Source organism: Eschrichtius robustus, chromosome 1 (genome assembly GCF_028021215.1).
Source record: "Eschrichtius robustus isolate mEscRob2 chromosome 1, mEscRob2.pri, whole genome shotgun sequence".
Taxonomy (NCBI): Eukaryota; Metazoa; Chordata; class Mammalia; order Artiodactyla; family Eschrichtiidae; genus Eschrichtius; species Eschrichtius robustus.
Window position 1 is genome coordinate 143019646 of NC_090824.1, and position 16185 is coordinate 143035830.

General features: G+C 55.5%; 6 non-coding genes across 6 annotated transcripts; all 6 read left to right on the plus strand.

Moving 5' to 3' along the window:
• The first annotated feature begins 554 nt into the window (after positions 1–554).
• On the plus strand, positions 555–647 carry LOC137751240 (small nucleolar RNA SNORD116). The gene has a single exon (XR_011070729.1). It is a non-coding gene; the product is annotated as a small nucleolar RNA SNORD116 (small nucleolar RNA).
• A 2635-nt stretch (positions 648–3282) lies between these two features.
• LOC137777542 (small nucleolar RNA SNORD116) lies at positions 3283–3375 on the plus strand. The gene has a single exon (XR_011076552.1). It is a non-coding gene; the product is annotated as a small nucleolar RNA SNORD116 (small nucleolar RNA).
• A 2635-nt stretch (positions 3376–6010) lies between these two features.
• LOC137751244 (small nucleolar RNA SNORD116) lies at positions 6011–6103 on the plus strand. Its single transcript, XR_011070730.1, has one exon. It is a non-coding gene; the product is annotated as a small nucleolar RNA SNORD116 (small nucleolar RNA).
• A 2636-nt stretch (positions 6104–8739) lies between these two features.
• LOC137751246 (small nucleolar RNA SNORD116) lies at positions 8740–8832 on the plus strand. Its single transcript, XR_011070732.1, has one exon. It is a non-coding gene; the product is annotated as a small nucleolar RNA SNORD116 (small nucleolar RNA).
• A 2635-nt stretch (positions 8833–11467) lies between these two features.
• LOC137750974 (small nucleolar RNA SNORD116) lies at positions 11468–11560 on the plus strand. The gene has a single exon (XR_011070664.1). It is a non-coding gene; the product is annotated as a small nucleolar RNA SNORD116 (small nucleolar RNA).
• A 2634-nt stretch (positions 11561–14194) lies between these two features.
• LOC137750703 (small nucleolar RNA SNORD116) lies at positions 14195–14287 on the plus strand. Its single transcript, XR_011070539.1, has one exon. It is a non-coding gene; the product is annotated as a small nucleolar RNA SNORD116 (small nucleolar RNA).
• Positions 14288–16185: the final 1898 nt, after the last annotated feature.

A 16185-nucleotide genomic window follows, 5' to 3' on the forward strand; every position in this document is an offset into this window, starting at 1 on the left:
AGTCACAGTCACACGCGTGAACACAGAAATACAGCCTCTCACACACCGGCCAATGTATGTGCCTAACTTCCTGCAGTCGTACTATCAGACATGCAGTCAATTCTCGGTAAGGGATAGAGGTCCTTGGGAAGCAGTTTCAGAGCTCAAGCCCAGGTAAATGTTTGTATGGATCATGTCCTTTGAGGACACCAGTCCACTTCCCAGGTGCAGTTGCTGGGCAAGCCTCGCCGTCGGCAAAAACAAGAAGATCTTCGTGTGCCCTGATGACTGGAGGTGCTAAGAAGAACTGGAAAAAGTGAGGCGGGGCCATGTTCCCGAGCATGGTCGGGGATAACTCAGGATGGTATGTATTCAACCACCCCAGGATGTGCCACTAGATATTAGGTTTTCCTCAGATGGGCCCAATGGATGTAAGAGTGGCTTGATTGTTCGTCTTGTTGAGTGGCCTGAGGGCTGTGGATTCTCCAGGCTTTTGGGGTACCCTAGGCTCATGACTCCCCTGCAGAGCCCGGCGCACTGCCCGGTTGTGTTCTGCAGCATCCCAGCATGTGCTTGGATAGATGATGACACCCTTGTATGCATTCCTTGGGAACTCTGAACAACATGGGTGAGAACACTCTACCGTATCCTTATCGAAACTGAGGTTCAGCACGTTTCCTCTCTCGGGTGTAGGGGACTGTTAGGAGTGAAGGCCAGTGTCCCCTGCCGACATGCACGCAAACACCACCAAGGACTCCAGTATTGGAGGGGCTCCTGACTGAGGGTCGACCGTGTCTGCCCATAAGCTGGGTCATCTATGAATCCGCGGTCCCTGCTAAAAGGCCGTGAGGGAATGCAAGGGGGCAGGCTCTCCTGCTAGTCTTCAGAGTCGGAGTGTGTGCTGGTGTGGGCCCAGTGAGCTTTCAGCTTGGAGAAGTGTGTTTTGACCAGGATCACGCTTTGTGCATGCCGCTTCGGTGGTTGATTTTGGAAGCCAAAATGAGCAAGTTTCCCTGGTTGGAGCCTGGAGCCTCAGGCCAGGCCTGTGGCCCTCTCTGTTGTTGTGTTTGGTGCGGTGAAGTTCTTGAGTGCCGAGTGGGGCTGGAGCAGTGGGCGGGGGTGGGATGGAGTTTGGTGATGGCGGAAGGGGGCTGATGGATTAGGCCTCGCTGCTGCCCCTGAAGCTGCCAGCACACTGTTGGCGCTAAGTGGATCATCGTGGAGTGGGGTGAGGATCGAGTGCTGCATTTAAGCCTGCGTAGTGGCTGCTGCCCTGGAGAGAAAGGTAAGGTATCATGAGGACAGGTCCTGTGTGATGTCGTGGGATGGGCTGTCATCATTGAGTTGCAGGCGCTGGCCTCGGCTTCCCAAGGATGTGTCTTGTTCGTGATGGCCTGGCATCAGCTGCCTATGGTGGGGATGGCTTTGGCAGTTCATGAGGATGCAGTGAGGTAGGTTACCTGTGAAGAGTTGCAATCCCGTTTCCAGAGGAGTGACTCCCCACGGGTGTCTTGCGGGACATAGAGAAGATGGACATGCTGAGGCATCTGTGCCGGCCTTCTTGGGGGTAGGTGAGTTATGCAAACAAGCCCTTGGGTCGCTCTTTTCCCACTTTTGGGAATGTGCAAAGCGATAGTGTTTCTGCCGGAGGGCATGACGCGGCCGGCCCGTGCGGCATGCAGGCCTTTCGAATAGCCAGAGCTTTATCCAGAGCAGTCCGTTGGCGGGGCAGAGAAGGGGGCACTGTTGCCATCCCTGGTGCACTGCAAAGGCCAGCCACGGTTCCCTTTCAGGCTTCCAAGTGCCCTCACATGGCAGAGGTCTTCCGTTGCAAGTCTGTCTGTGGTCCTCGGGGACCATGCCTTTGATCACTCTGAGTTCCTCAGTGGTGTCACTGTGGCAGTGGAGAATTTCCAGGATGCATCAGGTGGGATCAGCATCTTCAAAGCAGACAGGCTTGTGGTCTGTCTTCCCTGGTGTTCAGTGTTCCCGTGTTCGGAAGATGTCTGTGGCTTCCAGTAGGGACGCGTCGGCCTGCTGGCTGGAGTAGGGCACGTTGGGCGAGGCTGTTGAGCGTTTGAGCGGTTCCTTAGGGGTCAGGGCCGCGAACCTTGCAGGATGGGAGCTGCCTGCGATATGGCCGGGAAGGTGGCCTAGTTTCCGCTGTGGGGTTCCAACATGGGTCATGGCTGCTGAAGCCCACTGCTTCCTGTGGTGGGCATTCCCACGGGTCAAAGGAAAGAGATTAGGCCTAGTTGGAAAGAAGTTGCACTTTGTTCGATGTTCTTTAGCCCATTGAGTGGTTTCAGGCTGCATCTTGCCAGTAGAATGCTGTAGGTCGGTGTCGGGTCACCCATGGGAGTTCCCCTACTTCGAAAGTGCTGGGAGTGACCCCAAGTGCACATCAGATGTGCTGGTAGCTGGCAGGTTCTCGAGTTGCACGTAGATATCACAGCCACGGCCGGGAGGAAGGTCTCATCCATTCTTTGTGCTCTGGTCAGAAGGCGTGGCTGTGGGAGAGCGGGAGTCCGTGGAGTATTTCAACAGCCCCTGGGGGTTAAAGTTTGCATGCGGCCTCTGGAAGCTGACAGGGGGCTTTCTCCTTTCAGTTGGGGGTCTAGACAGGGTGTTGTGTATAAGCTATGGCGTTTACTGTTGGACGCCTCTTCACAGGGCTACAGGGACACACAGAGACCAAGACGCGTAGTCAGCGGCACACAGAGAAACCCACAAGAGTGTCTGCGTACTCAGTCACAGTCACACGCGTGAACACAGAAATACAGCCTCTCACACACCGGCCAATGTGTGTGCCTAACTTCCTGCAGTCGTACTATCAGACATGCAGTCAATTCTCGGTAAGGGATAGAGGTCCTTGGGAAGCAGTTTCAGAGCTCAAGCCCAGGTAAGTGTTTTTATGGATCATGTCCTCTGAGGACACCAGTCCACTTCCCAGGTGCAGTTGCTGGGCAAGCCTCGCCGTCGGCAAAAACAAGAAGATCTTCGTGTGCTCTGATGACTGGAGGTGCTAAGAAGAACTGGAAAAAGTGAGGCGGGGCCATGTTCCCGAGCATGGTCGGGGATAACTCAGGATGGTATGTATTCAACCACCCCAAGATGTGCCATTAGATATTAGGTTTTCCTCAGATGGGCCCAATGGCTGCAAGAGTGGCTTGATTGTTCGTCTTGTTGAGGGGCCTGAGGGCTGTGGATTCTCCAGGCTTTTGTGGTACCCCAGGCTCATGACTCCCCTGCAGAGCCCGGCGCACTGCCCGGTTGTGTTCTGCAGCATCCCAGCATGTGCTTGGATCGATGATGACACCCTTGTATGCATTCCTTGGACACTCTGAACAAAATGGGTGAGAACACTCTACCGTATCCTTATCGAAACTGAGGTTCAGCACGTTTCCTCTCTCGGGTGTAGGGGACTGTTAGGAGTGAAGGCCAGTGTCCCCTGCCGACATGCACGCAAACACCACCAAGGACTCCAGTATTGGAGGGGCTCCTGACTGAGGGTCGACCGTGTCTGCCCATAAGCTGGGTCATCTATGAATCCGCGGTCCCTGCTAAAAGGCCGTGAGGGAATGCAAGGGGGCAGGCTCTCCTGCTAGTCTTCAGAGTCGGAGTGTGTGCTGGTGTGGGCCCAGTGAGCTTTCAGCTTGGAGAAGTGTGTTTTGACCAGGATCACGCTTTGTGCATGCTGCTTCGGTGGTTGATTTTGGAAGCCAAAATGAGCAAGTTTCCCTGGTTGGAGCCTGGAGCCTCAGGCCAGGCCTGTGGCCCTCACTGTTGTCGTGTTTGGTGCGGTGAGGTTCTTGAGTGCCCGGTGGGGCTGGAGCAGTGGGCGGGGGTGGGATGGAGTTTGGTGATGGTGGAAGGGGGCTGATGGATTAGGCCTCGCTGCTGCCCCTGAAGCTGCCAGCACACTGTTGGCGCTAAGTGGATCATCGTGGAGTGGGGTGAGGATCGAGTGCTGCATTTAAGCCTGCATAGTGGCTGCTGCCCTGGAGAGAAAGGTAAGGTATCATGAGGACAGGTCCTGTGTGATGTCGTGGGATGGGCTGTCATCATTGGGTTGCAGGCGCTGGCCTCGGCTTCCCAAGGATGTGTCTTGTTCGTGATGGCCTGGCATCAGCTGCCTATGGTGGGGATGGCTTTGGCAGTTCATGAGGATGCAGTGAGGTAGGTTACCTGTGAAGATTTGCAATCCCGTTTCCAGAGGAGTGACTCCCCACGGGTGTCTTGCGGGACATAGAGAAGATGGACATGCTGAGGCATCTGTGCCGGCCTTCTTGGGGGTAGGTGAGTTATGCAAACAAGCCCTTTGGTCGCTCTTTTCCCACTTTTGGGAATGTGCAAAGCGATAGTGTTTCTGCCGGAGGGCATGACGCGGCCGGCCCGTATGGCATGCAGGCCGTTCGAATAGCCAGAGCTTTATCCAGAGCAGTCCGTTGGCGGGGCAGAGAAGGGGGCAGTGTTGCCATCCTTGGTTCGCTGCCAAAGCCAGCCACTCTTCCCTTTCAGGCTTCCAAGTGCCCTCACATGGCAGAGGTCTTCCGTTGCAAGTCTTTCTGTGGTCCTCGGGGACCATGCCTTTGATCACTCTGAGTTCCTCAGTGGTGTCACTGTGGCAGTGGAGAATTTCCAGGATGCATCAGGTGGGATCAGCATCTTCAAAGCAGACAGGCCTGCGGTCTGTCTTCCCTGGTGCTCAGTGTTCCCGTGTTCAGAAGATGTCTGTGTCTTCCAGTAGGGACGCGTCGTCCTGCTGGCTGGAGTAGGGCAGGTTGGACGAGGCTGTTGTGCATTTGAGCGGTTCCTTAGGGGTCAGGGCCGCGAACCTTGCAGGATGCGAGCGGCCTGAGACATGGCCGGGAAGGTGGCCTAGTTTCCTCTGTGGGCTTCCAACATGGGTCATGGCTGCTGAAGCCCACTGCTTCCTGTGGTGGGCATTCCCACGGGTCAAAGGAAAGTGATTAGGCCTAGTTGGCAAGAAGTTGCACTTTGTTCGATGTTCTTTAGCCCCTTGAGTTGTTTCAGGCTGCATCTTGCCAGTAGAACGCTGTAGGTCGGTGTCGGGTCAACCATGGGCGTTCCCTTGCTTCCAAAATGTTGGGAGTGACCCCAAGTGCACATCAGATGTGCTGGTAGCTGGCAGGTTCTCGAGTTGCACGTAGATGTCACACCCACGGCCGGGAGGCAGGTCTCGTCCAGTCTTTGTGCTGTGGTCAGAAGGCGTGGCTGTGGGAGAGCGGGAGTCCGTGGAGTATTTCAATAGCCCCTGGGGGTTAAAGTTTGCATGCGGTCTCTGGAAGCTGACAGGGGGCTTTCTCCTTTCAGTTGTGGGTCTAGACAGGGTGTTGTGTATAAACTATGGCGTTTACTGTTGGACGCCTCTTCAGAGGGCTACAGGGACACACAGAGACCAAGACGCGTATTCAGCGGCACACAGAGAAACCCACAAGAGCGTCTGCGTGCGCAGTCACAGTCACACGCGTGAACACAGAAATACAGCCTCTCACACACCGGCCAATGTATGTGCCTAACTTCCTGCAGTCGTACTATCAGACATGCAGTCAATTCTCAGTAAGGGATAGAGGTCCTTGGGAAGCAGTTTCAGAGCTCAAGCCCAGGTAAATGTTTGTATGGATCATGTCCTTTGAGGACACCAGTCCACTTCCCAGGTGCAGTTGCTGGGCAAGCCTCGCCGTCGGCAAAAACAAGAAGATCTTCGTGTGCCCTGATGACTGGAGGTGCTAAGAAGAACTGGAAAAAGTGAGGCGGGGCCATGTTCCCGAGCATGGTCGGGGATAACTCAGGATGGTATGTATTCAACCACCCCAGGATGTGCCACTAGATATTAGGTTTTCCTCAGATGGGCCCAATGGATGTAAGAGTGGCTTGATTGTTCGTCTTGTTGAGTGGCCTGAGGGCTGTGGATTCTCCAGGCTTTTGGGGTACCCTAGGCTCATGACTCCCCTGCAGAGCCCGGCGCACTGCCCGGTTGTGTTCTGCAGCATCCCAGCATGTGCTTGGATAGATGATGACACCCTTGTATGCATTCCTTGGGAACTCTGAACAACATGGGTGAGAACACTCTACCGTATCCTTATCGAAACTGAGGTTCAGCACGTTTCCTCTCTCGGGTGTAGGGGACTGTTAGGAGTGAAGGCCAGTGTCCCCTGCCGACATGCACGCAAACACCACCAAGGACTCCAGTATTGGAGGGGCTCCTGACTGAGGGTCGACCGTGTCTGCCCATAAGCTGGGTCATCTATGAATCCGCGGTCCCTGCTAAAAGGCCGTGAGGGAATGCAAGGGGGCAGGATCTCCTGCTAGTGTTCAGAGTCGGAGTGTGTGCTGGTGTGGGCCCAGTGAGCTTTCAGCTTGGAGAAGTGTGTTTTGACCAGGATCACGCTTTGTGCATGCCGCTTCGGTGGTTGATTTTGGAAGCCAAAATGAGCAAGTTTCCCTGGTTGGAGCCTGGAGCCTCAGGCCAGGCCTGTGGCCCTCTCTGTTGTTATGTTTGGTGCGGTGAAGTTCTTGAGTGCCGAGTGGGGCTGGAGCAGTGGGCGGGGGTGGGATGGAGTTTGGTGATGGCGGAAGGGGGCTGATGGATTAGGCCTCGCTGCTGCCCCTGAAGCTGCCAGCACACTGTTGGCGCTAAGTGGATCATCGTGGAGTGGGGTGAGGATCGAGTGCTGCATTTAAGCCTGCGTAGTGGCTGCTGCCCTGGAGAGAAAGGTAAGGTATCATGAGGACAGGTCCTGTGTGATGTCGTGGGATGGGCTGTCATCATTGGGTTGCAGGCGCTGGCCTCGGCTTCCCAAGGATGTGTCTTGTTCGTGATGGCCTGGCATCAGCTGCCTATGGTGGGGATGGCTTTGGCAGTTCATGAGGATGCAGTGAGGTAGGTTACCTGTGAAGAGTTGCAATCCCGTTTCCAGAGGAGTGACTCCCCACGGGTGTCTTGCGGGACATAGAGAAGATGGACATGCTGAGGCATCTGTGCCGGCCTTCGTGGGGGTAGGTGAGTTATGCAAACAAGCCCTTGGGTCGCTCTTTTCCCACTTTTGGGAATGTGCAAAGCGATAGTGTTTCTGCCGGAGGGCATGACGCGGCCGGCCCGTGCGGCATGCAGGCCTTTCGAATAGCCAGAGCTTTATCCAGAGCAGTCCGTTGGCGGGGCAGAGAAGGGGGCACTGTTGCCATCCCTGGTGCACTGCAAAGGCCAGCCACGGTTCCCTTTCAGGCTTCCAAGTGCCCTCACATGGCAGAGGTCTTCCGTTGCAAGTCTGTCTGTGGTCCTCGGGGACCATGCCTTTGATCACTCTGAGTTCCTCAGTGGTGTCACTGTGGCAGTGGAGAATTTCCAGGATGCATCAGGTGGGATCAGCATCTTCAAAGCAGACAGGCTTGTGGTCTGTCTTCCCTGGTGTTCAGTGTTCCCGTGTTCGGAAGATGTCTGTGGCTTCCAGTAGGGACGCGTCGGCCTGCTGGCTGGAGTAGGGCACGTTGGGCGAGGCTGTTGAGCGTTTGAGCGGTTCCTTAGGGGTCAGGGCCGCGAACCTTGCAGGATGGGAGCTGCCTGAGATATGGCCGGGAAGGTGGCCTAGTTTCCGCTGTGGGGTTCCAACATGGGTCATGGCTGCTAAAGCCCACTGCTTCCTGTGGTGGGCATTCCCACGGGTCAAAGGAAAGAGATTAGGCCTAGTTGGAAAGAAGTTGCACTTTGTTCGATGTTCTTTAGCCCATTGAGTGGTTTCAGGCTGCATCTTGCCAGTAGAATGCTGTAGGTCGGTGTCGGGTCACCCATGGGAGTTCCCCTGCTTCCGAAAGTGCTGGGAGTGACCCCAAGTGCACATCAGATGTGCTGGTAGCTGGCAGGTTCTCGAGTTGCACGTAGATGTCACACCCACGGCCGGGAGGCAGGTCTCGTCCAGTCTTTGTGCTGTGGTCAGAAGGCGTGGCTGTGGGAGAGCGGGAGTCCGTGGAGTATTTCAATAGCCCCTGGGGGTTAAAGTTTGCATGCGGTCTCTGGAAGCTGACAGGGGGCTTTCTCCTTTCAGTTGTGGGTCTAGACAGGGTGTTGTGTATAAACTATGGCGTTTACTGTTGGACGCCTCTTCAGAGGGCTACAGGGACACACAGAGACCAAGACGCGTATTCAGCGGCACACAGAGAAACCCACAAGAGCGTCTGCGTGCGCAGTCACAGTCACACGCGTGAACACAGAAATACAGCCTCTCACACACCGGCCAATGTATGTGCCTAACTTCCTGCAGTCGTACTATCAGACATGCAGTCAATTCTCAGTAAGGGATAGAGGTCCTTGGGAAGCAGTTTCAGAGCTCAAGCCCAGGTAAATGTTTGTATGGATCATGTCCTTTGAGGACACCAGTCCACTTCCCAGGTGCAGTTGCTGGGCAAGCCTCGCCGTCGGCAAAAACAAGAAGATCTTCGTGTGCCCTGATGACTGGAGGTGCTAAGAAGAACTGGAAAAAGTGAGGCGGGGCCATGTTCCCGAGCATGGTCGGGGATAACTCAGGATGGTATGTATTCAACCACCCCAGGATGTGCCACTAGATATTAGGTTTTCCTCAGATGGGCCCAATGGATGTAAGAGTGGCTTGATTGTTCGTCTTGTTGAGTGGCCTGAGGGCTGTGGATTCTCCAGGCTTTTGGGGTACCCTAGGCTCATGACTCCCCTGCAGAGCCCGGCGCACTGCCCGGTTGTGTTCTGCAGCATCCCAGCATGTGCTTGGATAGATGATGACACCCTTGTATGCATTCCTTGGGAACTCTGAACAACATGGGTGAGAACACTCTACCGTATCCTTATCGAAACTGAGGTTCAGCACGTTTCCTCTCTCGGGTGTAGGGGACTGTTAGGAGTGAAGGCCAGTGTCCCCTGCCGACATGCACGCAAACACCACCAAGGACTCCAGTATTGGAGGGGCTCCTGACTGAGGGTCGACCGTGTCTGCCCATAAGCTGGGTCATCTATGAATCCGCGGTCCCTGCTAAAAGGCCGTGAGGGAATGCAAGGGGGCAGGCTCTCCTGCTAGTGTTCAGAGTCGGAGTGTGTGCTGGTGTGGGCCCAGTGAGCTTTCAGCTTGGAGAAGTGTGTTTTGACCAGGATCACGCTTTGTGCATGCCGCTTCGGTGGTTGATTTTGGAAGCCAAAATGAGCAAGTTTCCCTGGTTGGAGCCTGGAGCCTCAGGCCAGGCCTGTGGCCCTCTCTGTTGTTATGTTTGGTGCGGTGAAGTTCTTGAGTGCCGAGTGGGGCTGGAGCAGTGGGCGGGGGTGGGATGGAGTTTGGTGATGGCGGAAGGGGGCTGATGGATTAGGCCTCGCTGCTGCCCCTGAAGCTGCCAGCACACTGTTGGCGCTAAGTGGATCATCGTGGAGTGGGGTGAGGATCGAGTGCTGCATTTAAGCCTGCGTAGTGGCTGCTGCCCTGGAGAGAAAGGTAAGGTATCATGAGGACAGGTCCTGTGTGATGTCGTGGGATGGGCTGTCATCATTGGGTTGCAGGCGCTGGCCTCGGCTTCCCAAGGATGTGTCTTGTTCGTGATGGCCTGGCATCAGCTGCCTATGGTGGGGATGGCTTTGGCAGTTCATGAGGATGCAGTGAGGTAGGTTACCTGTGAAGAGTTGCAATCCCGTTTCCAGAGGAGTGACTCCCCACGGGTGTCTTGCGGGACATAGAGAAGATGGACATGCTGAGGCATCTGTGCCGGCCTTCGTGGGGGTAGGTGAGTTATGCAAACAAGCCCTTGGGTCGCTCTTTTCCCACTTTTGGGAATGTGCAAAGCGATAGTGTTTCTGCCGGAGGGCATGACGCGGCCGGCCCGTGCGGCATGCAGGCCTTTCGAATAGCCAGAGCTTTATCCAGAGCAGTCCGTTGGCGGGGCAGAGAAGGGGGCACTGTTGCCATCCCTGGTGCACTGCAAAGGCCAGCCACGGTTCCCTTTCAGGCTTCCAAGTGCCCTCACATGGCAGAGGTCTTCCGTTGCAAGTCTGTCTGTGGTCCTCGGGGACCATGCCTTTGATCACTCTGAGTTCCTCAGTGGTGTCACTGTGGCAGTGGAGAATTTCCAGGATGCATCAGGTGGGATCAGCATCTTCAAAGCAGACAGGCTTGTGGTCTGTCTTCCCTGGTGTTCAGTGTTCCCGTGTTCGGAAGATGTCTGTGGCTTCCAGTAGGGACGCGTCGGCCTGCTGGCTGGAGTAGGGCACGTTGGGCGAGGCTGTTGAGCGTTTGAGCGGTTCCTTAGGGGTCAGGGCCGCGAACCTTGCAGGATGGGAGCTGCCTGAGATATGGCCGGGAAGGTGGCCTAGTTTCCGCTGTGGGGTTCCAACATGGGTCATGGCTGCTAAAGCCCACTGCTTCCTGTGGTGGGCATTCCCACGGGTCAAAGGAAAGAGATTAGGCCTAGTTGGAAAGAAGTTGCACTTTGTTCGATGTTCTTTAGCCCATTGAGTGGTTTCAGGCTGCATCTTGCCAGTAGAATGCTGTAGGTCGGTGTCGGGTCACCCATGGGAGTTCCCCTGCTTCCGAAAGTGCTGGGAGTGACCCCAAGTGCACATCAGATGTGCTGGTAGCTGGCAGGTTCTCGAGTTGCACGTAGATGTCACACCTACGTCGGGAGGCAGGTCTCGTCCAGTCTTTGTGCTCTGGTCAGAAGGCGTGGCTGTGGGAGAGCGGGAGTCCGTGGAGTATTTCAACAGCCCCTGGGGGTTAAAGTTTGCATGCGGCCTCTGGAAGCTGACAGGGGGCTTTCTCCTTTCAGTTGGGGGTCTAGACAGGGTGTTGTGTATAAGCTATGGCGTTTACTGTTGGACGCCTCTTCACAGGGCTACAGGGACACACAGAGACCAAGACGCGTAGTCAGCGGCACACAGAGAAACCCACAAGAGTGTCTGCGTACTCAGTCACAGTCACACGCGTGAACACAGAAATACAGCCTCTCACACACCGGCCAATGTATGTGCCAAACTTCCTGCAGTCGTACTATCAGACATGCAGTCAATTCTCGGTAAGGGATAGAGGTCCTTGGGAAGCAGTTTCAGAGCTCAAGCCCAGGTAAGTGTTTTTATGGATCATGTCCTCTGAGGACACCAGTCCACTTCCCAGGTGCAGTTGCTGGGCAAGCCTCGCCGTCGGCAAAAACAAGAAGATCTTCGTGTGCCCTGATGACTGGAGGTGCTAAGAAGAACTGGAAAAAGTGAGGCGGGGCCATGTTCCCGAGCATGGTCGGGGATAACTCAGGATGGTATGTATTCAACCACCCCAGGATGTGCCACTAGATATTAGGTTTTCCTCAGATGGGCCCAATGGCTGCAAGAGTGGCTTGATTGTTCGTCTTGTTGAGGGGCCTGAGGGCTGTGGATTCTCCAGGCTTTTGTGGTACCCCAGGCTCATTACTCCCCTGCAGAGCCCGGCGCACTGCCCGGTTGTGTTCTGCAGCATCCCAGCATGTGCTTGGATCGATGATGACACCCTTGTATGCATTCCTTGGACACTCTGAACAAAATGGGTGAGAACACTCTACCGTATCCTTATCGAAACTGATGTTCAGCACGTTTCCTCTCTCGGGTGTAGGGGACTGTTAGGAGTGAAGGCCAGTGTCCCCTGCCGACATGCACGCAAACACCACCAAGGACTCCAGTATTGGAGGGGCTCCTGACTGAGGGTCGACCGTGTCTGCCCATAAGCTGGGTCATCTATGAATCCGCGGTCCCTGCTAAAAGGCCGTGAGGGAATGCAAGGGGGCAGGCTCTCCTGCTAGTCTTCAGAGTCGGAGTGTGTGCTGGTGTGTGCCCAGTGAGCTTTCAGCTTGGAGAAGTGTGTTTTGACCAGGATCACGCTTTGTGCATGCCGCTTCGGTGGTTGATTTTGGAAGCCAAAATGAGCAAGGTTCCCTGGTTGGAGCCTGGAGCCTCAGGCCAGGCCTGTGGCCCTCTCTGTTGTCGTGTTTGGTGCGGTGAGGTTCTTGAGTGCCCGGTGGGGCTGGAGCAGTGGGCGGGGGTGGGATGGAGTTTGGTGATGGTGGAAGGGGGCTGATGGATTAGGCCTCGCTGCTGCCCCTGAAGCTGCCAGCACACTGTTGGCGCTAAGTGGATCATCGTGGAGTGGGGTGAGGATCGAGTGCTGCATTTAAGCCTGCGTAGTGGCTGCTGCCCTGGAGAGAAAGGTAAGGTATCATGAGGACAGGTCCTGTGTGATGTCGTGGGATGGGCTGTCATCATTGGGTTGCAGGCGCTGGCCTCGGCTTCCCAAGGATGTGTCTTGTTCGTGATGGCCTGGCATCAGCTGCCTATGGTGGGGATGGCTTTGGCAGTTCATGAGGATGCAGTGAGGTAGGTTACCTGTGAAGAGTTGCAATCCCGTTTCCAGAGGAGTGACTCCCCACGGGTGTCTTGCGGGACATAGAGAAGATGGACATGCTGAGGCATCTGTGCCGGCCTTCTTGGCGGTAGGTGAGTTATGCAAACAAGCCCTTGGGTCGCTCTTTCCCACTTTTGGGAATGTGCAAAGCGATAGTGTTTCTGCCGGAGGGCATGACGCGGCCGGCCCGTATGGCATGCAGGCCGTTCGAATAGCCAGAGCTTTATCCAGAGTAGTCCGTTGGAGGGGCAGAGAAGGGGGCAGTGTTGCCATCCTTGGTTCGCTGCCAAAGCCAGCCACTCTTCCCTTTCAGGCTTCCAAGTGCCCTCACATGGCAGAGGTCTTCCGTTGCAAGTATTTCTGTGGTCCTCGGGGACCATGCCTTTGATCACTCTGAGTTCCTCAGTGGTGTCACTGTGGCAGTGGAGAATTTCCAGGATGCATCAGGTGGGATCAGCATCTTCAAAGCAGACAGGCCTGCGGTCTGTCTTCCCTGGTGCTCAGTGTTCCCGTGTTCGGAAGATGTCTGTGTCTTCCAGTAGGGACGCGTCGGCCTGCTGGCTGGAGTAGGGCAGGTTGGACGAGGCTGTTGTGCGTTTGAGCGGTTCCTTAGGGGTCAGGGCCGCGAAACTTGCAGGATGGGATCTGCCTGAGACATGGCCGGGAAGGTGGCCTAGTTTCCTCTGTGGGGTTCCAACATGGGTCATGGCTGCTGAAGCCCACTGCTTCCTGTGGTGGGCATTCCCACGGGTCAAAGGAAAGTGATTAGGCCTAGTTGGCAAGAAGTTGCACTTTGTTCGATGTTCTTTAGCCCCTTGAGTTGTTTCAGGCTGCATCTTGCCCGTAGAACGCTGTAGGTCGGTGTCGGGTCAACCATGGGCGTTCCCTTGCTTCCAAAATGTTGGGAGTGACCCCAAGTGCACATCAGATGTGCTGGTAGCTGGCAGGTTCTCGAGTTGCACGTAGATGTCACACCCACGGCCGGGAGGCAGGTCTCGTCCAGTCTTTGTGCTGTGGTCAGAAGGCGTGGCTGTGGGAGAGCGGGAGTCCGTGGAGTATTTCAATAGCCCCTGGGGGTTAAAGTTTGCATGCGGTCTCTGGAAGCTGACAGGGGGCTTTCTCCTTTCAGTTGTGGGTCTAGACAGGGTGTTGTGTATAAACTATGGCGTTTACTGTTGGACGCCTCTTCACAGTGCTACAGGGACACACAGAGACCAAGAAGCATAGTCAGGGGCACACTGAGAAACCCACAAGAGCGTCTGCGTACTCAGTCACAGTCACACGCGTGAACACAGAAATACAGCCTCTCACACACCGGCCAATGTATGTGCCTAACTTCCTGCAGTCGTACTATCAGACATGCAGTCAATTCTCGGTAAGGGATAGAGGTCCTTGGGAAGCAGTTTCAGAGCTCAAGCCCAGGTAAATGTTTGTATGGATCACGTCCTTTGAGGACACCAGTCCACTTCCCAGGTGCAGTTGCTGGGCAAGCCTCGCCGTCGGCAAAAACAAGAAGATCTTCGTGTGCCCTGATGACTGGAGGTGCTAAGAAGAACTGGAAAAAGTGAGGCGGGGCCATGTTCCCGAGCATGGTCGGGGATAACTCAGGATGGTAGGTATTCAACCACCCCAGGATGTGCCACTAGATATTAGGTTTTCCTCAGATGGGCCCAATGGATGTAAGAGTGGCTTGATTGTTCGTCTTGTTGAGTGGCCTGAGGGCTGTGGATTCTCCAGGCTTTTGGGGTACCCTAGGCTCATGACTCCCCTGCAGAGCCCGGCGCACTGCCCGGTTGTGTTCTGCAGCATCCCAGCATGTGCTTGGATAGATGATGACACCCTTGTATGCATTCCTTGGAAACTCTGAACAACATGGGTGAGAACACTCTACCGTATCCTTATCGAAACTGAGGTTCAGCACGTTTCCTCTCTCGGGTGTAGGGGACTGTTAGGAGTGAAGGCCAGTGTCCCCTGCCGACATGCACGCAAACACCACCAAGGACTCCAGTATTGGAGGGGCTCCTGACTGAGGGTCGACCGTGTCTGCCCATAAGCTGGGTCATCTATGAATCCGCGGTCCCTGCTAAAAGGCCGTGAGGGAATGCAAGGGGGCAGGCTCTCCTGCTAGTGTTCAGAGTCGGAGTGTGTGCTGGTGTGTGCCCAGTGAGCTTTCAGCTTGGAGAAGTGTGTTTTGACCAGGATCACGCTTTGTGCATGCCGCTTCGGTGGTTGATTTTGGAAGCCAAAATGAGCAAGGTTCCCTGGTTGGAGCCTGGAGCCTCAGGCCAGGCCTGTGGCCCTCTCTGTTGTCGTGTTTGGTGCGGTGAGGTTCTTGAATGCCCGGTGGGGCTGGAGCAGTGGGCGGGGGTGGGATGGAGTTTGGTGATGGTGGAAGGGGGCTGCTGGATTAGGCCTCGCTGCTGCCCCTGAAGCTGCCAGCACACTGTTGGCGCTAAGTGGATCATCGTGGAGTGGGGTGAGGATCGAGTGCTGCATTTAAGCCTGCGTAGTGGCTGCTGCCCTGGAGAGAAAGGTAAGGTATCATGAGGACAGGTCCTGTGTGATGTCGTGGGATGGGCTGTCATCATTGGGTTGCAGGCGCTGGCCTCGGCTTCCCAAGGATGTGTCTTGTTCGTGATGGCCTGGCATCAGCTGCCTATGGTGGGGATGTCTTTGGCAGTTCATGAGGATGCAGTGAGGAGGTTACCTGTGAAGAGTTGCAATCCCGTTTCCAGAGGAGTGACTCCCCACGGGTGTCTTGCGGGACATAGAGAAGATGGACATGCTGAGGCATCTGTGCCGGCCTTCTTGGGGGTAGGTGAGTTATGCAAACAAGTCCTTGGGTCGCTCTTTCCCACTTTTGGGAATGTGCAAAGCGATAGTGTTTCTGCCGGAGGGCATGACGCGGCCGGCCCGTATGGCATGCAGGCCGTTCGAATAGCCAGAGCTTTATCCAGAGTAGTCCGTTGGCGGGGCAGAGAAGGGGGCAGTGTTGCCATCCTTGGTTCGCTGCCAAAGCCAGCCACTCTTCCCTTTCAGGCTTCCAAGTGCCCTCACATGGCAGAGGTCTTCCGTTGCAAGTCTTTCTGTGGTCCTCGGGGACCATGCCTTTGATCACTCTGAGTTCCTCAGTGGTGTCACTGTGGCAGTGGAGAATTTCCAGGATGCATCAGGTGGGATCAGCATCTTCAAAGCAGACAGGCCTGCGGTCTGTCTTCCCTGGTGCTCAGTGTTCCCGTGTTCGGAAGATGTCTGTGTCTTCCAGTAGGGACGCGTCGGCCTGCTGGCTGGAGTAGGGCAGGTTGGACGAGGCTGTTGTGCGTTTGAGCGGTTCCTTAGGGGTCAGGGCCGCGAACCTTGCAGGATGGGATCTGCCTGAGACATGGCCGGGAAGGTGGCCTAGTTTCCTCTGTGGGCTTCCAACATGGGTCATGGCTGCTGAAGCCCACTGCTTCCTGTGGTGGGCATTCCCACGGGTCAAAGGAAAGTGATTAGGCCTAGTTGGCAAGAAGTTGCACTTTGTTCGATGTTCTTTAGCCCCTTGAGTTGTTTCAGGCTGCATCTTGCCAGTAGAACGCTGTAGGTCGGTGTCGGGTCAACCATGGGCGTTCCCTTGCTTCCAAAATGTTGGGAGTGACCCCAAGTGCACATCAGATGTGCTGGTAGCTGGCAGGTTCTCGAGTTGCACGTAGATGTCACACCCACGGCCGGGAGGCAGGTCTCGTCCAGTCTTTGTGCTGTGGTCAGAAGGCGTGGCTGTGGGAGAGCGGGAGTCCGTGGAGTATTTCAATAGCCCCTGGGGGTTAAAGTTTGC